At 53.0% G+C, this 24686-nt stretch overlaps 1 protein-coding gene across 5 annotated transcripts in view; it reads left to right on the top strand.

Moving 5' to 3' along the window:
* Nucleotides 1-24686, top strand: part of SLC25A42 (solute carrier family 25 member 42) — a 43611-nt gene that overhangs the window by 2478 nt on the left and 16447 nt on the right. Inside the window, exon 1 of one of the 5 annotated variants that reach the window (XM_052643954.1) lies at nucleotides 23379-23444. The exons of the other annotated variants lie outside the window; for them this stretch is intronic. The gene's annotated coding sequence lies outside the window, so the exon portion shown is untranslated. Of the gene's footprint in view, nucleotides 1-23378; nucleotides 23445-24686 lie in introns of those variants that run through there. 5 annotated transcript variants of the gene reach the window in all.

Below are 24686 nucleotides of genomic sequence, written 5' to 3'. Positions count from 1 at the left end.
TAGAGGTGGTCTAAGGGCCCCTTTTAAACCACTGGTAAATTTGTATCAAATTGTATCAAAAGGGTGGGTGGCTTTATAACCAGTTTCTTACTGATGGCTGTTTAAGTTGTCTCTCATATGTTGCTTTTTTTTAATAAAATATTTATTTTTTATTTATTTTTGCACCCGGTCTTGGTTGCAGCTGTGTGCTGTGTTAGGTGCGGCATGTGGGAGCTATTTCCCTGACCAGAGATCGAACCCAGGCCCCCTGCATTGGGAGCATGGAATCTTAGTCACTGGACCACCAAGGAAGTCCCTCATTTTGCTTTTACAAACCAAACTGCAGTGAATAGATTGAGTCTTGCATGAGCAAATAGGTAGTAAAAGTGTGTGGGACTCCAGCCAAGCACAGACACTTCAAACCCTCTCTGTCTTCATGGAGTTTAACATCCAACTGCAGCAATCTCCTAAGGGTGGCCAGGCCACAGGACACGTACATCTAAATGGTTAATGCTCCTCCGTGGAGGCCGTGCGGTCATCAGTATTCTCAGCTGTGGAGCTGGAATGCCCATTTCCTCCCCTGGCGGCCAGGGCCGTTACTGTCAAGCTCTGGTCTCTCCAATCTTTCTATCCGTCCCTCTCTGAGGTGTTCCTGCCCGTAGTGGGTGGTGATTAAACATTAGATTTGTTTCTCGTCAAGAGTCTAAAGTTCAGTCCAAAAAAATATTTGAGTCCCTCCTCTGCAGGGCTCTGAAGGAAACTACGGTGGTTGGCGGTGGGAGAGGCGGTCCTTTCTGGAGAAGGATGCAGGCACTGCCTGGAGTCCCAGGATGGGAGGTCGTAGATATTGACTGTTGCTTTCTTTTTTTTTTTTTTTAACACTTGGATCCAGCAAAAGAATGAAGGTGTCAAATGAGGCTGACTCAAGTCACAGATGTTAAATCTATTTGGGAAGTTGTCTTGAGACTTTCTTGCGTTGTCAGTGATTTCCCACTATTGGTGCCAGGTGGAGGGCGTCATCAGACCAAGGGCAGGCCTTTTCACATTTGTCATCCCGTATTTTAGTCTTCTTTTTTGGCACTTAGACATTAGAGGAATATTGAGTTGATCGAAGCTGTTAGCTTGTTTGGGTTTTGCAAGCCAGCTCTTAAAAAATGCATTGTATTTTTTTATTTTAAATGTGAACTACTTCTTAGTAATAATAGTACATAATGTGCACATGAAAAGAAAGAAGGTAGAAAGAATAAGGAAACCAACACCCAGTTTAAAAAGTAGAATGTTGCCTCAGCAGCCCCTCCCTGGTCCCTGTGCTATTTTTAAAACATGCTTGTCAACGTTTGTTTTCTTCACTGAATACCTTTTGCTGCAGCTGAGAGCTTAGGTTACAGGGTCTCAACAGTGATCAGGAGAAGCCAGGTTTTCTGTTGAAGCCTGGCCATCAGGGCAACCTATGGGATACAAAGAGAGGTGCAGTGACCTCAGGGCCGTGGGCAGGTCGCTAGCCAAGGCACAGTATGCACTTGGGAGGCTCAGAGTCCTGCTGTATTAGTTTCCTGGAAGTGCCACAATAGATAACCCCAGACTGGACAGCGTGAGACGACGGGAGTTCATTCCGTCACCGTTGTGGAGTTCACAAGTCCAGAATCAGGGGGTTGGCAGGTGCTGTGGACTGAATGTTTGTGTCTCTCCTAAAATTCATGTTGAAACTTAATCCCCCATGTGACGGTATTAGGAGGTGGGCCTTGGGGAGATGATTCTGTTATGAAAGTGGAGCCCCCACAAGTGGGATTAATGGCCTTCTCAAAGAGGCCCTAGAGAACTCTCCTGCCCTGTCTGCTCTGTGAGGATGCAGAGAGGTGGACTTCTGTGAACCAGAAAGAGAATCTGAACACACACCAAATCTGCTGGCACCCTGACCTTAGACTTCTCAGCCTCTGGAACTGCAAGAAATCCATTTCTGTTTACAAGCCACCCAGCCTGCGGTGTTTTATCACAGCAGCCAGAACTGACTAAGCCAGCAGGGTTGTATCCTACCCGGACCCTGAGGGAGACCCTTTCCTTGCCTCTGACGGCTGCCAGCAGTCCTTGAGTTCCTCAACTTGCAGCTCTAGCACCCTAATCTCCATCTCTGTCTTCTGAAGGTTAATTTAAAAATTAATATTTATTTATTTGGCTGTGCCGGGTCCTACTTGCGGCATGCAGGATCTCTGGTCTTCGTGACGGCACACAGAACCTTTAGTTGGGGCATGAGGGAGTCTTTTAGTTTCGGCATGTGGGATCTAGTTCCCCAGCCAGAGATTGAGCCTGGGCCCCACGCACTGGGAGTGCAGAGTCTTAGCCCCTGGACCACCAGGGAAGTCCCTTTGCCTGTCTTCACGTGACCTTCTTCCCCGTATGTGTATCCTCCTTTAAGGACACCCATCGTTGGATTTAGGGTCCACCAAATCCAAGATGACTCATCTTGATATCCTTAGCTAATTACACCTGAAATACCCTATTCTAAGGGAGGTTACTTCCTGAGGTCCTGGGTAGACGTGAACTTCGGGAGACCTCATTTAACCCCTACAGCTGCAGAACCAGCATTCCTGCCTGACGTTATTGAAGGAGGTGCTCGTCCGGCAGCCTCTGCTGTTTTGAACAAGACAGGGCCGGCAGGGTTGGAACACACTTCTCAGGCCCTCCAGGTGGCCCGTGTGCACAGTCCCCGCGGCTCCCTCACTCACCTGCCTCACTCACCTGCTGGAAGATGGGAGCACCTGCTCGGTGCTAGCAAGGACCCAGACACGTGAACGGATGTCTTCATTTTGCTCTTTGCCACTCCTTGGCACGTGCGTACCTACGGAGTTTGGTCTGGATCATCCCAGTTTTACAGAAGGGTGACCAAGGCATCGGGGGACCTTGGTCCAGAGATACACAGGGAAAACGTGGGAAAGTTAAGGCAGACCTAGGTTGTCCTGAATCCAGGTTCTGTCCTCCTCCAAACAAGTCACACACAGCACTGTGCTTCCTGCCACTGTTAGAATCAGATACTTATCCAGTGTCCTGGAATGCCACCACCAGCACAGCTTCCAGGAGGGGAACAGACCTGAAGCCTGACAGCACTGCTTTTCTGTAATCGGTAAATGTCTATGTGCCGGGGCCGGGGACAGGTGTGGGGGAGGCAGAATCACCCGCTCAGAAGGGTATGGGCCATAGGTGCGGCTCAGCCACACCCCCAAGGAACTGGGGCACTGTATTTGATGGGTCCTGTGCAGAGGCTGGGGGTGCTAATTCAGGGGCTCCCAGGGACCTGAAAGCCAGCAAGGAGTTAGCGAGGTGACAGAGCGTTAGGAGCAGAGGAAACAAGCAAGCCTGAATATGGCAGGACCCAGGAGAAGGCTGGGCCCGGAAACACGCAAGGGTCCTGAGAGGGGACTGGGTTGAAGGACCTGGTCCGTGATGAGAGACACAGGAGAGGGTCTTGCACTGAGGCCAGGCCACTGTAGACAGGCCGGATCAGCAGACCCTCTGGCCACCTGTACCTCCCCGACTATGAGATGAGGACCAGAATGGAAGACCTGCCTCGTGAATGGTGTCGAGACTGCCAAGGTGGAAGTGTGCCAGGACAGAGCTCCGAACGGATGTCAGAGCCGTTGCTCTGTCTCCAAGTGGTACCCCTTTGCCGTGGTACAAGTTGAGAAAGTCAATATGTACATTTCATTAGGTATTAATTAGCCACACACTTAGCCACACTGACCCACGACCTGCCCGCTCTACAGTGTCAACACAGCTAATCTCACCCTCACCCTGTCTAAAGAGCTGATTCCTAGGTCACACTCAGTAGCTCTGATTTATGTCTTAGGGCGAGAGCCCTGCACAAATGTCCCCAGAGATTCTGGGACAGGCGCTCCTGGGGGTTTAGTTGAAACGCTGCCCTCCCCTCCCCTACTTTGGGCAGGTCTCTGCAACCATGCGAAGGGAGGGGATGGGGTGGAGAATATATACGGCTTATAGCCTTGCTGGTCACACCTTAGCCAGTGACTGGTCTAGCCTTCCATTAGTGATGAGGTGCCTAAGAGCCAGACTTTGAGGAACAGACAGTTTGGGGCCTATGAGCCCCATTTTTTTGGCCCTGCCACATGGCATGTGGGATCTTAGTTTCCCAACCAGGGAATGAACCCTTGCCCCCTGGAGTGGAAGAGTGGAAGCTTAGAGTCTTAACCGCTGGACCACCAGGGAAGTCCCCCAGGGCGCCTCTTTGATTGGTCAGAGCCAAATGTTGACCTGCCCTGAATGTCTGAGGCGGAGGTTGCCTTGCTGACTGTGAGCAGCTGTGGTGGTAGCGTGGCTAGGGCCGAGGGCTTGGTGGAGAGCAGGAGCTTCCTAAACTGCCGTCATTTAATGGGCAGTGGGGCGCCACTCTCCAGATTTTAACACTTTGAGGAGATGAACCTGCAGGAGACAGAGTCGAGGGCTGGATGCCACAGACTGGTGCTCAGCCCTCTGGGAGGCCCCAGCATGGAAGTGTGTGGGTACATGGTGAGGCCTGGCAGCTGGGGAGGCCTGCTCAGAAGAACCGGGTGACCTTAGCCCCGGTCTGACTCCTCATTAGGGAGCACGATCCCCCAGAGACCTGCTTGGGCAACCCCAGCCTCAGAAGATAGTGACAGAGGAGGAAAATGAGGCCAAGGAGGTTTAGTAACACGTCCAAGGTCACACGCTAGACTCCATCCTCCCACAACACCAGTTCAGCATGGCAAGGAGCCTGGGTGTGCTCCCACCCGGGGAACAAGGCAGACAGTGATAGAAGAGGCGCGCTCATGCTGCTGGGGCATGATGCCTGCAGGGCAGGAAGACAGCAAAAACTGTCTTCACAGTATCTTCAGGTCCACAGCTCTGGCTTTCTGCTAGGCACTGCCACTAAGTGTGACCCAGGCCCCTTGCCTTCCAGGGTCCCCAGGCTAGTGGGGGAGGGGAGTGGAAAAAAGCCCCTCCCAGCGCAGCAGAGAACCAAGGAGTGCTCAGTCCAGGGCAGACCGGCTAAGCTTGGGAAGGTGAGACCAGGATATTTAGGATGGGCTTTGAAGGATGCAGAGGAGTTTGCCAGGCGTAACAAGTAGGATGGAGAACACGGCCAAAGCAAAATCAATTCACTCATCCTGTAAATAATTGGGTAGGTGCAACTGAGGAGCCCCGTGCTGAGCTCCGCGTGTCAGGAACACACGGCTTTGGGGTAAAGATGTCACACAAGTGCAGCCTCTTAGCAGAGGAGCATGAAGACCATTAAGCGTCTCAGTTTGTTTTAGGTTACTTCACACACCATTGACCACAGGCGTTGGCAGCACTGTCTGCCAGGACCAAGGACAGTGACCGCGCATAGAACGTGCTGGGTCTTTGAGGACATGGGGGTCTGACCTGTAGAGAGAGCAGCACAGGGTTGCAGTGACTGGAGCTGGTCTGCCGTACATGCACCGGAGAGCACGTGCAGCAGGGAGAAGGAGCAGGCAGCAGCCAGCTGGGCCAGAGTTAACAGGGAAAGGCCATTACGTAAGATGCCTCCCCTCACTTAGGCCCATTAACAGCCTTTATCAACAGGCAGGATGTTGACAGGCTTCTCTTTACCAAGAGATTACGGGGTCTGTTCCATGGCTGCTGGGAAATCCATCTCCCGAGCAACTGCCCTCCTGTTTGTGTAAACACCTCGTCCTTCCGGGGGGGGGCACCCAGCTGTGGGTGACCCTACCGCAAGCTGGCACACCTGGTGGCCCTGCTTAGGGAGCTGCCTGTGAGTGTGTGTGTGTAAGGACAGCCTCGGACATGAAGCGGCTGCAGTGTGGCGCCCGTAGGACAGGCCGTCTGAGGCCCCGTGGCCCCAGCCTCGTGTTTCTTCTCTTTGTTTGCACGTTTAGTGGCCTCCTTCTGGCTGTGATGGCCATAGTTGCGGTGCACAAGTTGTCACTGCTGCAGGTGGGCTTTCTCTAGCTGCAGCATCAGGGGCTACTTTCTGGGTGTGGTGCACGGGCTTCTCTTGTGGGCTCAGTAGTTGCAGCTCGAGGGTTTGGTTGCCCCAAGGCATGTGCAGTCTTCCCAGACCAGGGCTCGAACCTGTGTCCTCTGCTTTGGCGGGCGTATTCTTAACCGCTGGACCACAGGGAAGTCTGCGGTTCATGTTTCGTAGATAGTGCTGCTCAGTAAGTTATAGTGCTGCATGGCATCCCTTGCCCCCATCCCCACTTCACTTTAATTTTTGTTTAATGAGTGGTATAGAAATAGCGGGTGAAGAGATAACCACTTGGGTTTTTTGCTTTTTAAAAGGTATTTATTTGGCTGTGCTGGGTCTTAGTTGTGGCATGTGGGATCGAGTTCCCTGACCAGGGATTGATTCAGGCCCCCTGCTTTGGGAATACGGAGTCTTGGCCCCTGGACCCACCAGGGAAGTCCCAATGAACACTTGTTATTTGGAAAAAACCCCCATCCCAAACTGGGTGAACTGAAAAGGGGCTTTGTGGGCTCCCGGGAGAAAAAGTCCAGGTGCTTCCTGTACCTTCCAGATTCTTTCGGCCTTCTGGGTCCCAGGACACCCCAAGTCTGCTGGTGTCTGCCTCCCCCTCCTGACCTTGGCTCTGTGTTGACTGCCCTTGGCCTAACTTCCTCTCCCTGGAGAAAAAGGACTTACCTAGCACAGGGGGCTCCCTCGAAAGTCTCAGCTTTGGGTCCAGCACCCCAAACCCAGGAGAGTGAGCTCTCATGACCTGAGCAGGGTCACCCAAGTCACCCTGGAGTCAAGGGGAGGGTCAGTGTTCCCTTCTCCAAGGAGATAGAGGGCAGAGTAGGTGGCTACCAGGGTGCAGTCTCCAGGAGAGGTCTGGTCGTCCACGGCATGTGTGGCCCACCTTCCAGGAGCTTGAGCATCTCCTCCAGACTGTCAGTTGTTGTCAAAGTCATCCGAGGTATATCCTCTGCGGGTGGGGAGGGGAGTGAGCAATAGGGAGCAGTGTGCGTCAGCCCCATGCCCCAGATGCCATCACAGCACCCTGGGGTTTAGGAGCATGACTCTCGAGCTCCGACTCAGTTGGCCTGGGAGGGGCCAAGAAGGTTTCTGCTTTGTTTTATGGCTTTAAAGTGTTTTATTGCACTGTAATTTACACACAGTAGACTGAATAACCCATAGATGTACAGCTCAGGAATTATTACGTCCATTCACACGTGAAACCTGATCAAGATACAGAGCATTTCAAGACCCCCAGCTGGCCTCTCCACACCCCTTTCTTGTCTTACCCGCCAAAGGTAACCCCATCTGATCCTAACGTCACAGATGCATTTTGTCTATGCTTGAATTTCTTGTTTAATTGTGTTAAGATACATTCAACAAAAAATACAGCTTCCCAGGTGGCTCAGTGGGAATCCTCCCGCCAATGCAGGAGATGCTGGTTCAATCCCTGGGTCAGAAGATCCGCTGGAGGAGGAAATAGCAACTCACTCTAGTATTCTTACCTGGAAAATTCCATGACCAGAGGAGCCTTGCAGGCTACAGTCCATGGGGTCACAAAGAGTCAGACACGACTGCACGTTCATACACACACAACATAAAATATACCATCTTAACATTTTTTTAGTGTACGGTTCAGTAGCATTAAGTACAGTCACACTGCTGTGCAACCGTAACCACCATCCATCTCTAGAACTTTCCCATCTTCCCAGACTCAAACTCTGTCCCCATTAGACTCTAACCGCCCTTTCCCGCCAGCCCCTGTCTCCATGCTGAGTCTCTTTGGTTGTGTCTGACTCTTTGTGACCCTGTGGGCTGTAACTCGCCAGGCTCCTCTGTCCACGGGATTCTCCAGGCAAGAACACTGGAGTGGGTTGCCATTCTCCACCCTCTTCATGGTGGCACTTCCCCAGAGCATGTACATGGCAACCAGCCAGTTAATCCGACTCAAAATAACCTAGTAGGGGAGAGGAGGATCACAAAAAACTGTGGAAAATTCTGAAAGAGATGGGAATACCATACCACCTTACCTGTCTCCGGAGAAACCTGTATGCAGGTCAAGAAGCAACAGTCAGGACCGGACATGGGACAACGCCTATTTCCAAATTGGGAAAGGAGTACGTCAAGGCTGTATGTTGTCACCCTGCTTGTTTAAGTTATATGCAAAGTACATCGTGCAAAATGCAGGGCTGGGTGAAGCACAAGCTGGACTCAAGATTGCCGGGAGAAATACCAATAACCTCAGATATGCAGATGGCACCACCCTTATGCCAGAAAGCAAAGAGGAACCAAAGAGCCCCTTGATGAAAGTGAAAGAGGAGAGTGAAAAAGCTGGCTTGAAACTCAACATGCAAAAAACTAAGATCATGGCTTCTGGTCCGAACACTTCATGGCAAGTAGATAGGGAAACAATGGAAACAGTGACAGACTTTATTTTGGGGAGGGGGGCTCCAAAATCATTGTAGATGGTGACTGCAGCCATGAAATTAAAAGACACTTGCTCCTTGGAAGAAAGGCTATGACCAACCTAGACAGCATATTAAAAAGCAGAGACATTACTTTGCTGACAAAGGTCCATCTAGTCAAAGCTATGGTTTTTCCAGTAGTCATGTATGGATGTGAGAGTTGGACGATACAGAAAGCTGAGCACCGAAGAATTGATGCTTTTGAGCTGTGGTGTTGGAGAAGACTCTTGAGAGTCCCTTGGACTGCAGGGAGATCAAACCAACCAATCCTAAAGGAAATGAATCTTAAACAGTCATTGGAAGGACTGATGCTGAAGCTCCAATACTTTGGCCACCTGATGCAAAGAGCTGACTCATTGGAAAAGACCCTGATGCTGGAAAAGATTAAAGGCCAGAGGAGAAGGGGACAACAGAGGATGAGATGATCGGATGTCATCATCAACTCAATGGACATGAGTTTGAGCAAGCTCCGGGAGTTGGTGATGGACAGGGAAGCCTGGCGTGCTGTGGTCTATGGGGTCACAAAGAGTCAGACACGACTGAGCAACTGAACTGAAGGGAGAAGAGGGCTGGTGAGGAGAGGGAGGCCTGAAGTGTGACCAGGCTCCTACCACCCTGGAAGGGCACTGGAAGCGCTTCTCTGATGGATCAGAGAAGGGCCTCCCAGGCAGATCTGTTTAGTGTGCTGCCTTAAATTTTGTTTATTTATTTTTGGCTACACCGAGTCTTCCTTGCTGTGCTCGGGCTTTCTCTGGTTGCTGTGGGTGGGGGCTCCTCTCGGGTGCAGTGTCTTCTCACCGGGGTGTCTTGGTGCGGAGCACAGGCTCTGAGCACACAGGCTTGTCTGCTCTGCAGCATGTGGGCTCTTTCTGGGCCAGGAACTGGACCTGTGTCCCTTGCATTGGCAGGCAGATTCTTATCCTCTGTGCCACCAGGGAAGGACCAGCTGGGGGTGTGTGTGTGTGTGTAAAGGACACATAACTTGAAACTCACCATTTTACCTTTTGCTTTTGGTCTTTTGGCCGTTCTTCACAGCACGCAGGCTCTTAGCTCCCTGACCAGGGGTTGAACCCGTGCCTCCTGCAGTGGAGTCTGAGTCCTGGCCGCTGGAACGGTAGGGGATTCCCCCATCCTACCAGCTCAGTGGCGTGTAGAGCAGCCCCAGTGCTGTGCTGCTGCTGCTGCCAAGGAACCTCACTGTCACCTGCAGAGGAAGCCTGTTCCCTTTCCCCCGGCCTCTGACCGCTGCCGCTCTGCGTTCCGTGCCTGCGGGTCTGCGTGCTGTGGACACTGGGTGTATATATGTGGAGTCTCGTAACATCTGGCCTCTGTGTCTGCCCTCTTGCTCTTGACATAAGGTTTTCAGGGTTCATCCATGTTGTAGCACATGTCAGCGCTTCGTTCTTTCTTTTTTCCCGAGAGGAATTCCTGCCTTTTTATGGCTGAGTAATAATAATTTAGCGATTGCAACTAGTGCTGCTCTGAACACGGTGTGCAAGGATTTGCTTGAACATCTGTTTTCAGCTCTTCAGAGTGGGAGTAGAATCTTGGGGTCACATGGTAACTCTGTGTCCAATTAGTTGGGGAGCCTCCAGACTGATTTCCACAGCGACAGCCCTATTGCACATTCTGGAACATGAGGATTCCAGGTCCTTCGGGCAAGTTCGGGCAGACCTCAGCAGGATGAAGTCGGGGGAACATGGTTCTCTGCGTTCTGGCTCGCTCACTCCAGGCTTGGCCAAGCCCAGCTCACTGGTCAGAGAGCCCAGGCCCCCAGGCATTAGGGCACTGCCCAAGGGCGTGCACTAGGCGAGGGGCAGAACCAGCTTTGGACCCAGGACTCTCCCTTCCCAGTTATACTTCCCTGACAGGTGGCAGAGGGGAGGCCGAGCACCGCCCCTGGAAGGGACCGCAGGAGTGACCGTTGCAACCAGCCCAGAGGTCAGGGTGAGTGGAGAGGCAGAGGGTGGTGGGGAGCGGGGGAGAGGAGGCAGCACCCCCAGACAGGACTGACGCGAGGTGGTTTCCAGTGCAAATCCACTGGTTTTTTTTCAATATTTATTTATTTGTCTGCATTGGGTCTTAGTTGCGGCCTGCAGGCTCAGTAGTTACAGCGCATGGGCTTGGTTGCCTCACAGCATGTGGAATCTTAGTTCCCAGACCAGGCATCAAACCTGTGTCCCTTGCATTGAAAAGCTGATTCTTCACCACTAGACCAGCAGGGAAGTCCCCCACTGGTCTATTTTTTAATTAAACTTAGATCCATTGTATTTTTTGCCCTCATATCCTCCCCAGTGCTGTAATGGGACCACGAGATAGTACCAGAAGCCTTGGCACTCTCTTCTCAGTTGGGAAGCTCAGGGTCGGGGGTGGGCAAGAATCTGCCGAGGGTGGAGCCCCTGAAACAAGGGTACCTGCCCTGCCGGCCGCCCTTCCCTCGCACTGGCCCATCCCGGAAAACAAGCCCACCACTCTGGGATCTCAGAGAGGAAGTGGGTGGGTTCCTGGGTCCCCTCCAGCCTCCCTCCGTCAGACCCTGTCCTGCCTGAGTGACCCCACAGGCAGCCTCTCTAGGCCTCCTTAGCCTGTCCCCGGCTTCCCCGCTGCCCGTACAGATCGACAGGCTCTCCTCTCTCTGGCTGGTTCATTCCTGCCCGGAGGCCTTTTGCACACCCTGTCTCACTGTTGGAATGCAGCTCCTGCCAACCCCTCTACCCCCAACCCCGTGTATGCCAGCGTCAGCTCCAACACCCCCCCTCAGGAGGCCAGCTTGGCCACCCAGTCTTGAATCTGGGTCCCCGTCTCCCTGTCCCCTTTCTTCCTAGGGTGTGCAGGTGCAGCTCCCTGAACTGTCTTGCCTGCTTCTGTGTGAGGGCATGTGCCAGTTTGGTGCCATGCCTCCAGGGCCCAGCCGGGCCTGACCCGAGCAGGCTCTGGGCACCTGCCATTGTGAGCAAGCCCAGCCTCCCTGGGGCAGCGCCGGCCGTTGTGGGCTCTGACGTAGAGTCACTCTCCTGTGACTGCACACTGTCCCCAGGGCCACTGCCCAGCACCTTGTGGCAGACTGTCAGTTTCTCATGGCCGCAGTAACACACTGCCGCACACATGGAGGGAAAGCCACGCAGGCGCAGGGTCCTTCGGTTCCGGGGATCAGATGTCCAAAATGAGTCTGCAGGGCTGGAGGTTCCAGAAGAGAATCTGTTTTCCTTGCCTTTTCCGGCTCCCAAAGGCCATCTGTGTGCTCCTGACAGTGGTCCCTTCTACCGCCTTCAAAGCCAGGGTCGCATCTTCAGATCTTTCTGAGATCTGCCTCCATTCTCACTTCTCCCTCTCTGACCTTCCTGCCTCCCTCTCTCTTTTTCTCCATTTACTTGGTGGCACCGGGTCTCAGGTGTGGCACCCAGGATTTTCTTGGCTGTGTGCGGGCTCCTAGTTGCAGCATGTGGGATCAGGTTCCCTGACCAGGGATTGAACCCGGGCCTCCTGCATTGGGAGCATGAAGTCTTAACCACTAGACTCCCAGGGAGTCCTCTCTCTTAAGGACTTGTGATGCCATTAGGGCCATCCTGATACTCCAAGACAGTTTTTCTATCCCAAGTTGCTTAACTTGATCACACCTGCAGACTTCCTTTTGCCGTGTACGGTGACACCCACAGGTCCCAGGGAGCCAGGACACATGTCTTTAGGGGCCACCATTCAGCTTACCACAGCCCTTTAAATACTGGACCAGAGTGGTCCTTAGGGCTCCCTTTCCCGGGACCATTTCCCCAAATGTCAGGACAAGAGGGTTCCAGGCCATTTGGTCCCTACTCACAAGCCTCCCACCCTGGCCCTGCCTGGTGGCACCACTGCCCTGTCTGAGGTCCTCTTAGCCAGAGCGAAGGAGTGAATTCCCCTCAGTTCCCACTACCCAGGTGCTGGGGGCAGGGGGTGGCTGGGCAGCCTTCAGAGGGTTGTCTGCAGAGCAGCGGCGCCTGGCCTCAGGAAGAAGTAGGCACCCTGCCCTGCCTCTCGCCCACATCCATGTGCACAGTCAGGTTTGAGGCCTATAGGTGCACACTGAGGTTTGTTCCTTGCACACGCCCACTTTTGACTCCTGCAGCCGCTGGAACCTTTTGGACCACTGTTTCATCATCCTCGGGGTCTCCCTCCCCAGACCCGCCCCTCCACCTCCAGTGGATGGAAAACAGCTCAGTCCACACGGCAAGTGCTGGAAGAGTGAAGCAGTCAATAAGTAACAGAGTGCTGATTTAGCCCACAGTATACACTGATCTGAATAAATGGCTGAATAAGCAAATAAACATGGGCTTCCCAGGTGGCGCTAGTGGTGAAGAACCCACCTGCCAGGGTAGGAGACAGAAGCGACTCGGGTTCGATCCCTGGCTCGGAAAGATCCCCCGGAGAAGGAAGTGGCACCCCACTCCAGCATTCTCGCCTGGAGAATCCCATGGACAGAGGAGTCGTGGGGTCACAAAGAGCTGGACACAACTGAAACGATTTAGCATGCAAGTAAATAAGGGAGGTGGGGAGACCACTGTTCTGGAAGAATCCTGAGTTGTGTATGTATATATCCTCCCCTCTCAACCTCTTGCTTAACTCCCCTTTTCCACCCCACCTCTTGCCCGTGCTGCGCTGGTTCCAAAAAGAAGAGTCTAGAAAGGGGAAAAGGATCACTAGACAGGGGGTTAAAGACCGCCACTTTAACCAAGAAGCCCAGGTTCATCTCCCCTGGAGTAAATCTGTGCCCTCAGGGCCCCCTGGTATAATGTTTGGGAGAGGGCCCTCCACCTCTGTGTACCTCCTGGAACCCCACAACCCAGGCTAATGGTGAGAAAACACTTCAGACAAGCCCAGACTGGGGGCAGAGGGGAGTTATCCTGCAGGATGAGGAAGGCCTCACGCTCACGGATGAGATACAGGGGCAGAAAAGGGAGATTCGGGGAATAACTCGCAAAACCGAAGAAAGCCAGGAGCGCAGCTGACAGCTGTGTTAGCACAAGGGCAGTGAAGGTCTCGCCCGGGTCGGCCCCGGCTTGCTTTGCAGGGCCGCCCTTCTCAGACCTGTGGACCGTGACACTCGGGGGTCTCAAGAGGCCCCTGCTTCTTTCTTTTATCAGGCACTGCCACGTGACACTGCCCACTGCCCCTGTCACCTCCATGCAGGGAGTGGTCCACACGAGGCCCTCCGTTGAGAAGGGGCAACTGGGGCTGGAATCAGCTCTAGCCCTTCCCTGTTGAACGACCCGTCGGCATCTTCCCACATGGCATCTGCCCAGCCCGCCTATGCGGGGTGGCTCTGCTCCGTTCATCCAGTCTCCCCTTGCGCCTCATCACCTCAGGTCGGGCCCAAGATGTTAGATTTTTTAAATCCCACAAGGTCCAGAGTATCATCTTTCCCCAGACACTATTTCCACTGGCTCTTTCCAGGCTTGAGGGAGCCAGAGACTGGGGCCACCTTCTTCCAAGTTCAAGAGTGAAAGTTCTCAGGCTGCCCGACACCAGGCCTCCGTCCCTCCAGCACCTTCCTTCTACCCCGCGGCCTTTGGTGAGTCCCCACCAGGGACTGGTTACCCAGGGTCTCCATCGCTGCCTGCTCTCCCCACCGACTGCTCAGCTGGCCCCTTGGCTGCCTCTTCCAGGCTCACATCTCAGGAACTTGCTGATTTTGGCCTCCGGTGACCCAGCCCCCTCAGATCTCAGGGGTCCCTGCCCTCTGGCTTCAAGTTCTGCCTGGCTCCCCTGCAGTACTGCTCCTTCAGGTTAAACAAAATCTTTCTTAAGGGGCACATGCTTCTCTGGAAGAAGCATTCAGGATGAAATGATATTGAGGTCACCGAGGAGCCAGGCTCTGTGGAGCTGGACTCAGCTGTGGCTTTGGAGTCCCGTGTCAAGGCTGGAGCTGCTTCTGCTCTCGGTCTGGCCAAGCTGCCCCACATCTCATCAGCAAAGCGGGAACTGTGATGGCCCCAGTCATCAGCTCTGATGACTATCATCATGACAGTCTCCAGCAAGGACGCCTGCTGCCTCGGCCTCCCCATCTGTAAAGCAGCATCCATGGGCGTTGGTTAAGGCTGGACAGAGAACACGGGGGCAGAGGGGCTCAATGAACAACAGCTGCCATTGTTCCGTAGTGTCGCGTATCAGCCTTCACCCCATTCTCACCCCCACATGCAGAGCCAGAGGCAGAGGGTGAAGGCCTTGGCCTGAGGAGAGACCAGGCCTGGGTGCGCCTGCCAGGAAGGACACGGTCTCCCTTCAAGCCAGGCAACACTAATCCCTCCTGTGGGGCAGTGACTGCTAGCACCCTTCCCCAGCACAGAACTTGGAGATGCTGCTCAAAGGCACCCAGGGGGCAGGGGGGAGCCAGGCCACTGTGCCAGCCCCTCTAGCCACAGGCATCTGACGTGTTTCTCTGAAAACTTTGGCAGTCCCAGAAGCTCCTGGTTTTCTCATAACTTTTTTTTTTTTAAGCTGTGTATTTTGAAATAACTTTAGACTCACAGAAAAATGACAAAACTAGCTGAGAGTTCCTGATACCTTTCACGCAGCAGCTCCTGTGGTTAGCGTCTCGCATGACGCAGTTATCTGAACCAGAAACTAAACGTTGACGCAACGCTAGGGTCTTGTCTCCAGACCGGAACCTCACGTTATCAGCTTTCCCCCTTAGGTTCTTTTTCTGGTCCAGGCTCGGATGTTGCATTTAGTCCTCGTGTGTCCTGAGTCACCTTCGATCTGTGATGTGATGGTTCCGTAGCCTTCCCTTGTTGTCCGTGACCTTTGCGCTGAGAACCACTCAGCTGTTAGCAGAGTGTGCCTCAGTGTGGCTTGTCAGATGTTTCCTCGGGATCAGATCAGGGGTTGTGCGTCTTTGGCGGGAATCCCACAGAACTGATGTTGTGTCCTTCCCGTTGTGTTATATCCAGCGTGCGAGCTGTTGCTGTGTCCTGTCCTCTGTGGATGACCTTGATCGCTTGGTCAAGATGGGGTCTGCCAGCTTGCTCTGCCCAGAGAAATTAAGTGTCTTGTGGAGAGATGCTTGAAGACCACACAGATACCCCGCTTCTCGTTGTATTTTCACTCTCTCCCTTTAGTATGGGTCCACTGTAGCTCTTTTTTGTAAAATTTCTCTACGTTAATGAATTATCTGTTTCTGGCTGTGCTGGGTCTCCCTCCCTTGCTATGTGTGGGCTTCCTCTAGTTGCAGCAGCGGGAGGCCACTCTCGTGCTGTGCAGGCTTCTCCTTGCAGGGGCTTCTCTAGCTGAAGAGCACAGGCTCTGGGGCGTTCAGGCTTCAGTAGTTGGGGCACATGGGCCCAGCTGCCCCGCAGCATGCGGAACCTTCCAGGAGCAGGGACTGAACCATGCCCCTGCATTGGCAAGGGAGTTCTTAACCACCAGCCCAGCAGGGAAGTCCCATTCGCAGTTTTTGGCAGCAGTAGTGAACACTGACAGTTGTCTGTTGGTGATTTTCTGTGTCCAGCATTCCTTATATGTTCATTAGTTGAAATTCTGCCATAAGGAAGAGCTGTCTCTTCTCCTCTCTTCATGCAGTTACCTGTGGAAATAAATAAAGGCCACTTCAGTGAAAACAGCAGAGGCTTGCTAGAGACGGGGGTCAGCTGCCACCACTGCATTTGGCAGAGACTCAAAGACAGCAGCAGGGAGAGAGCTTTATGGCGGAGAAGAGAAGGTTCAGGTGTGACTGTTGGAGGCTCTTGGCAAAAGCAAGTGGGGTGAGGGGATGGCTGCCAACAGCAGTTGCCTTCCATGCATGGCCAGAGAGGCATACTATTTTTTGATTGTCCTAAGTTGGAAGCAGAAACAAAAGTTAGGGAAGCTGCAGCCACCAAACTCCAGCTGTTTTGGGCCAGTGGCTGGAGCCGTTATGGTTTGCTTCCCTGGCGGCCTATTGCAGAGGTCATGGGTCAGAGCCCTACCATCAGGCCTGATCTGGCTCTTGTTCCTGTATGTGTTCTGTCTCTCTTACCGGAAGATTTTTGGGTTTTGTTTTGTTTTTGTTGTTGTTGTTTTACTGAGAACTCTATTTTTTTTTTTGAGGTATAGCTGATTTACAATCTCATGTTAGTTTCAGAGGTACAGCGTAGTGATTCAGTTATATATTTTTTCCTGATTATATTCCGTCATAGGGTGTCACAAGCTATCGAATGTAATTCCCAGAGCGGTACAGTAGATCCCTGCTGCTTATCTGTTTTATGTATAATAGTTCATATCTGTTCATGGGGGTGGGTTTTTGCATTTTTTTAATTGAGGTATAATTGACATATTATAGTCACCCGTTGTTATCCTTGGGCTTCCCAGGTGGCGCTAGTGATAAAGAACCCACCTGCCAACGCAGGAGACATAAGAGATGCAGGTTCAATCCCTGGCTCAGGAAGATCCCTTAGAGGAGGAAACGGCAACCCACTCCAGCATTCTTGCCTGGAGAATCCCATGGACAGAGGAGCCTGGTGGGCTACAGTCCATGGGGTCACAAAGACTCGGACATGACTGGAGCGACTTAGCACCCACGTTGTTATCCTTAGGGGATTGGTTCCAGAATCCCCCTCGGATATAAAAATCTGGGGGTGCTCAAGGCCCTCATTATAAGATGGTGTATTTGCATGTGACGTCCTCCAGTCCACTTTGAATCATCGCTGTGCTGTGCTTAGTCCCTCGGTCGTGCCTGACTCTTTGCGACCGCATGGACTGTGGCCCACCAGATCCTCTGTCCATGGGATTCTCCAGGCAAGAATACTGGAATGAGTTGCCGTGCCCTCCTCCAGGGGATCTCCCCGACCCAGGGATCGAAGCCAGGTCTCCTGCACTGCAGGCAGATTCTTTACCAGCGGAGCTGCCAGCAGGGCCCTAAACCATCTCTAGGTTACTTACGATGCCTAACACAGTGTGTTATAGAAATAGTTGCCTTGGACTGTAGCCGGCTGGACTCCTCTGTCCGTGGGATTCTGCAGGCAGGAGTGCTGGAGTGGGTTGCCGTTTCCTCCTCCAGGGAGTCTTCCCGGCCCAGGCACGGAACCCACATCTCCTGCACTGCAGGTGGACTCTTCACCACTGAGCCACCTGGGAAGCCCCGGTGCTCAGCAAATTCAAGTTTTGCTTGTTTGGAACTTTCTGTTTTGTTTGGTTTTTTCTTTCTTTCTTTCTTTCTTTTTTTAACCTGTTCTCAGTCCTCAGTTGGTTGGATCCATAGATGCAGATCCTGTGGATCGAGGGCTGACTGTGTATTAGTTTCAGGTTTACCGCATAATGACTCAGTATTTGTGTACATTGCAAAATAAGCGTCACAGCGAGGTAAACGTGTCATCAGGCATAGTTACACATTGTTTCATTCTTGTGCTGAAGATATTTTTAAGGAGGATCTCAGATCCCCTCCCACCCCTTACCCGCAAAACACCCTCACCTAAGTCCCACTGCCTGCACAGTGTTCTTCATGGGGCCCTAGTCTGCCTGCAGGACCTAAACCAAGCCAGCGCCTCACTTTAGAGTTTGCTCGGCTTCCCCTCTGCACTGAGGAATGTGCACTCTAACACATATTCTCTCCTGGAAGGAGAGCCACAGGGCAGTGAGCTCAGCAGAGTGCCTGCCAAAATAACCTCTGGCCCGAGAGCTCCCGCCGGTCATGGGGTGTTCGTGAACCTCAAGAGGAGGCTGGAGCGTTGAGGGTGAGCACCGGTCTCCCTGTGAACCGGCGTCCAGAACCTGAGACTGAGCTGAGCACAGAGCCCCGCGGGGAGACAGTGTCACCAACACAAGGGGTGGGAATGTGCATCCCTCTGGTCCTTGAGATCCGCGGTCGTGCAGCAGACACAGTGTCACAGGAGGTCAGACATTCCAACAAAGGAACCAAGAGAGAGGCACGGCTGCAGGGAGTGTGTGCCGCTGAGGGCCCTGGGGGGAGCTCTCTTCCATCTTTTTGGAAAGATCGTTTTTAGGAGCCAACATTTCCAGCTGGCCGAATCTAATGTTCCACACCCTCTCCCTGCCGCAGATATTTTATATAAATACATCTTCGAGTTTGTGAGCAACTTGCATTTTGAGAAAGTTGTGTAGGGTTTGATGTGAAACCAAAGGTCTCTCTCTGCTCCCCACCCAAAAGATGCTTATGTGGTTCATCCGGGCCGGAAGTATATTTGCTTGTCAGGGAGCAAGACTGTCACTCTGAGCAAGTGGCTGCCCCAATCTGACCCTCGCCCTTGAGCCCAGGACCGTGTCTTGGTTTCTCCCCTGGGGTTCCTGGACCACCGAGAGCATCTCTGCTGTGATGAGAGACACAAGGGTGACTCGTGGGCCTGGTGCCTCTGAGATCCCTAGGGACCTTCTCTCCCAGTTATGAAAGCTGCACCTCCTGTTCCAGGATTCACTTCAGTTTTCTTTTCTAACTTAATTCACCTAAAGCTTATTTTGTATCACTACCCTAGAAAGAGATTTGAGTTTAAGTCTGAGCTTAAAATGCGTACGTATGGTTTAGTCGCTAAGTTACGTCTGACTCTTGTGACCCCATGGACTGTAGCCCGCCGGGTTCCTCTGTCCGTAGGATTTTCCAGGCAGGAATACTAGATTGGGTTGCCATGTACACATGTATTAATACATAGTATAAAATGCGTAAGATAGGAAGAAATGACCATCTCCCAACCCACAGCTTGTAACAATGTTCCTTCAGTGTGCTGCTTGAGACCCTTTGTTCATGAAGTCAGCCTAGTTGGTTGTGGTTAGCTTTATCAAAATTAAGTAGAGGGGAGGGAGGGGGAGATGGCAGAGCGAATCGCATTAAAATTTTTTTTTTAATTCTGTTTGTGTTATTGTTATGTTTTGGCCATGCTGGGTCTTCTTCATTGCTGCTCAGACTTTTCTCGAGTTGCAGCGAATGGGGGCTCCTCTCTAGCTGCGGAGTGCAGGCTTCTCATTGCGGTGGCTTCTCTCGTTGTGAAGCACGGGCTCTAGGGCACACGGGCTCAGTAGTTGAGGCTCCCAAGCTCTAGGGCGCAGGCTCAGTATTGTGGCACACGGGTCTAGTTGCTCCATGGATCTTCCCAAACCAGGGATCAAACCCAGGTCTCCTGCACGGGCAGGCGGACTCTGTAGCACTGAGCCACCAGGGAAGCCCAGGGCTGCCTATAGGACGTCCCTGGCGGGTCAGCGGTTAAGGAGCCTCGCTTCCACTGTGGGGGGGCTCGGGTTTGATCCCTGATTGGGGAGTTAAGATCCCATATGCTGTGTGGCACAGCCAAAAATATTCTTAAATAAGTAGAAATTAAAAAAAAATAAAAGGGCTACCTATTCCTTCCTGAAACTCTTGTTGCAGTTAGGGCATGGAAGCAGAAGTGTCTATGAGTATAAGTGAATATATGATACAAAACATGTTTCTGAATGTAGGTTACAGTCACAAAGATTTCTTAAATAACTGGTCAGCTAACAAATGTATGAAAAAAGATTTTTTTTTAGATTGTTTATCTTGGTTGTGCTGGGTCTCTGTTGCTCTGTACGGGCTTTCTCTAGCTCCAGTGAGTGCGCTGCCCTTCATTGTAGCGCCCAGACTGCTCACTGCGGCGGCTTCTCTGATTGCGCAGCACCGGCTCTAGGCATGTGGCTCAGCAGCTGCGGAGAAGTCCCAGCCTCAGTGAACCCACCCTGGCAGCCGAGGCGGCCTGGTGGCTGTCCTGAGTATGGGAGCAGTGTGGGAAGTGGGGCCCTAAGTCAGTGAGGGGGCCTCTTGGGGCAGGTTGAGGGGTCAATTCAGAATCATGTGGCAGTTTGGGGGAAAGAAGCCAGGAGGAAGCTGGGCGGGCAGGGGGATGGGGGGGTGTCCCTGAGTGCAGGGGAGGGGATCTGATCAGGAAAGGGCATTGTGGGTGTGGGGGCAGCCCCTTGTTGGCTCTGTGGGTGGGGGCCGGTGAAATGCCAACTGCTGGCAAGTCTGTGCACCCGTGCTTAGGCTCCCCCCCTCCCCTGTCCCCTCCGTGTCCGAGAGTCCTTCTCGCTGTTGACAGCACTTTGTAAACACACTATCTGCTTCCCGTCTTGGCATCCAGACAGCCTCCCACCTAGGCTCAGGCAGGGTCGCTCATTAGTGACAGGCCGCTTGGCGTCCTCCCGTGAGGGCCAAGGTCACACCTTCTCCCTGTCCCCGCCTCCCTTCTCTCCCCCATGGCTTCCCATCCAGACCGCCATACCTTCAGGCCACACCAGCGCCTGGTCATGGCCTTACTGGCCCATGAGGCTCCACGCTCACCTGTCGGGGGAACAGCATGCATTCTAAGACATTCGCCAAATCACCTGCTAAGAGGAGCTGCCCACAGCCTGCCTCTTTGCCCGCTCATTCACCAGTTAAGTTACTGTCCCGACACATGCCGGCAGCCCCCACAAGGGGTTTAAACCTGCTTTTCTCCATGCAAGTGCAATCTGGTACCTGTCACTTATTTATTTATTTGGCTGTACTGGGTCTTAGTTGAGGCATGCAGGACCTTTTTTCAGTTGCAGCATGAAGCTCTTAGTTGAGCCCTGTGGGACCTAGTTCCCTGACCAGGGGTGGAACTCAGGGCCCCTGCATTGGGAGCATGGAGTCTTAGCCATGGGACTACCAGGGAAGCCCCTCTGTCATATTTTCTAGTTGTTGATTTTCCTTCCCAGTTCAGTTGCTCAGTGGTGTCTGACTCTTTGTGACCCCATGGATTTCCTTCCCAGTGATCTGGTTGTTTCTTTGCCTTTGTCTTGAACTTGTTTTTGTTTTTTGAAAGGGCAAAGGCTAGGAAGTTAGCATTTGGCCTGAGAGGCAAAATCTGGAGACCACCCCCCACCACAGCCCTGTGGAAGGAATCGCCTTCTTTCTGCCCTGCAATCCTGGGGAGTTTCCTGGAGGCATCAGGCCCTGGCAGGAGCAGCTTGCAAACTCTGGCTGCCCCTTCTGCTCAGAGTTAGGGCACCCACGTTCTCCTCCAAAAAGCACCTTAGTTTCCTCTGACCCCTGTGACAAACCAGCACAAACTGACTTACGACACCAGAAGTGTATTCTCCCGCAGCTCTGCAGGCCCCAAGTCTCAGGTTAATTCTCCTCGGGCTCCGGGAGACTCTTCCTGGTCTCCTCCAGCTTTTACACCGGAGGTGCTTCTTGGCCTGTGGCCTGGGTGTGTCACCCTGTCACCTCTGTCTTCACAGGGCCTCCCTGCGAGTGTCTGTTTCTCTGTCTCTTATCAGAGATAAGAGATTTGATTTGTCCTTGATTTGAGGACCCAGCCTCATCCAGGGTAAGGATCTCCAGATCCTTACCTTAATGACATCTGCAAGGGCCTTTTTTCAAATAATGCCCCGTTCACAGATTCCGGGGGGACAGACAGGTCTGGGCGGGGGGCAGGCACCATTCAGCCCCCTGCAGGCGCCTTCCTGTGTCTTGGCCTTGGCACTGTCACCAGCAGTGACGTGGGATATGCTCTTGGTGGCCTTCACTGATTTATGCAGTGACTCTGCTTCTGTCCGTGTCCACCGCACCGAGGACCTGTCTTGGGTCTGCAGAGTTCCCAGGCCAGGCCCCTGGCCCGGGCCACAGTGAAGAATGATCCAGAGGGCAACACGGGCAGACCCGGGGCTGAGCCTGCACCACCTGCCCCCGGCCTTTCCTCCTGGGGAGCCTGGAGCAAGAGTCAGAGGGAGGCAAGAAGACAAGTCGCCAGACTCTAGACTATGAGGCTGGCCCATACAAAGGGCTGGATCCTCTGTCAAGAGGACAGTGTAACAGAACATGTCTGCATGCACCTCACCTGACCCAGCCCTAAGAAAGGCTGCATCGGGACCTCCCTGACAGTCCAGTAGCTGCAACTCCGCACTTCCACTGACGGAGGCACAGGTTCAATCCCAGATCAGGGAACTAAGATCCTACCTGTCAAGCAGTACGGGAAAAAGAAGAAAATAGGACCTTCCCTTGTGGTCCAGTGGTCAAGAATCTGTCTTGCAATGCAGGGGACGTGGGTTTGATTTCTGGTCGGGAGCTAAGACCCCGACCCACACCTCAGGGCTCCTGCTTATGCTTCCCTTCTTCCAGGGCCGAGGTGCAATGAAGCCCGTGCAGCGCAAAGAAAGATCCTGGGCGCCGCAGCTAAAACTGAAGCAGCCAAATAAATACAGAAAGGAAGAAAGGTTGCATTGTTCGCACGCAGGCGCCCAGCCGTGGAGACAGTCCCCCGGAGCGCTTGTAGTGGCGCTGAGCATCAGCAGACACGTGGGCCGTGACACAGTGGCAGGCACCCCAGCCGGAGCGCCCAGCAACGGCTGAGAGAAAGCCCTCCAGCCTAGTTTCTCTCTGTTTGTTTGGGAACAGTTTTAGATTTAGAAAAGTTGCGGAAGTAATTCAGAGTCCCCCGCCACTGCACACTCCCAATTTCCTGTATTAATAACATCTTCTGTTAGTATGTTACATTGGTCACAACTAATGAACAAATACTGATACATCATTATTTTTAAAGTGATTAATTTTAAAAATTTTCCTAGTTTGGCCTCTGGCGGGCTTCCTCTAGTTGTGGCGGCGGGGCTACTCTCTAACTGTGGGACATGGGCTTCTCGTTGTCCTGGCTTCCCTTACTGCAGAGCAAAGGCTCCAGGGCACAAGAGCTTCAGGGGTTCTGGCTCTTGGGCGCTAGAGCTCAGACTCAGTAGCTGGGATGCGTGGGCTAGGTTGCCCCCAGGCCTGTGCAGTCTCGCTGGACCAGGGATCAAACCCGTGTCCTTTGCATCAGCAGGCGGATAATTAACTAAAGTCCATTGTTTATTCGTATTTCCTTAGTGTTTCCCTAATGTCCGTTTTCTATCCCGGGATCCTCACATTACATTTAGTCATCAGCATCACTTCTCTTTAGGCTTCACTGGGCTGAGATAGGTTCTCAGGCTCTCTTGGTTTCGATGACCTTAACAGGTTGGAGGAGAACTGGTCTGGTGTTCTGTAGGATGGCCCTTGGTTGGGATTTGTCCGGTGTTTCTCTCATGGTTAGACTGGGCTTCGGAGAGGAGGAGCCTTTTTCATCACACAGGTGACCAGGGCGTGTGCCGTGAACGTGGCTTACCAGCGTGGTGCTGACCCCGATCGCCTGGCTGCGGGGGTTTTCTGGCAGCTGTCTTCACTAAAGTGACTCCCCTCCACTCTCTGTGCCGTGCCCTCTGCAAGGAAGTCACCGCCCATGGCCCACACCTCAGGGCTCCTGCTTATGCTTCCTTCTTCCAGGGCTGAGCACCTGTGTCAGTTACTTGGGATTCTTCAACCTGGGACATTTCTCTCTTCCTCCTCATTTATTTATTCAATTATTTATTTATGTTCGTGTGGACTTGTGGATATTTATTTTGCACTTCGGGTTATAATCCGACACTGCTGGGACTTCCCTGCTGGCCCAGTGGTTAAGGTTCCACACTTGCGCTGCAGGGGGTGTGGGTTCCATCCCTGGTTGGGGAACTAAGATCCAGCGTGCTGTGGTGCTGCCAAAATAATCATCATCCCACGCTGCTCAGCTGCTTGTGTTGCTCGGGGTGTTCCTGCTCTGGCCGCTGGGAGCGCTTTGATTTGCCTTTGTGTCCCATGGTCATAGCACCATTGGCTGTGGCTCCTGCCCGGCACCTCAGGGTGGCCCAGGCTCTTCTTTAAGTTTCTGGCCCTGTCTTAGAAGCAGCCCTTCCTCCCCGAGTCAGGGACCACTTTAGGTAGGAAACGGCAGCAGAGGCCACTTGGAACAGGATCCCGCTTGTGCTTCCTAAGATGTCCCATACCAGCGGGTGCTTGGGAGGGCCCAGACGGCAGGAGGGGCTTCCACGGCTGGCTCAGGGGGTATCTGCCTCACTTGCATCATTTACAGGAGAGCATGGGGCCTCCCAGGTGGCTCAGTGCTAAAGAATCCGCCAGCCACAGGAGACACGGGTTCGATCCCTGGGTCAGGAAGATCCCCTGGAGGAGGAAATGGCACACCACCCCAGTATTCCTGCTGGGATGGACAGAAGAGCCTGGCAGGCTACAGTCCATGGGGTGACCCGTGACTGAGCACAGGAAAGCATAGTATTTTTTAAAATACTTGTTTTTATTTTTGGCTCGGGTTCCAGCTGCCCTGTGCATGTAGGATCTTAGTTCCCCCACCAGGGATCGTACCCACGTCCCCTGCATTGGAAGGCGGATTCCTAACCACTGGACCACCAGCGAAGTCCCAAGGAAGCCTGTTGGTTCACTGGGTGATTTTAAAGCGTGGGTACGGAGGCCTCCCAGCACACCAGTGCCCAGTGGCATCTCGGTG

This window comes from Budorcas taxicolor, chromosome 7 (assembly GCF_023091745.1).
Source record: "Budorcas taxicolor isolate Tak-1 chromosome 7, Takin1.1, whole genome shotgun sequence".
NCBI classification, from domain to species: Eukaryota; Metazoa; Chordata; class Mammalia; order Artiodactyla; family Bovidae; genus Budorcas; species Budorcas taxicolor.
Note: the sequence above shows the minus strand (reverse complement) of the source record. Positions and strands in the feature narration are given on the sequence as shown.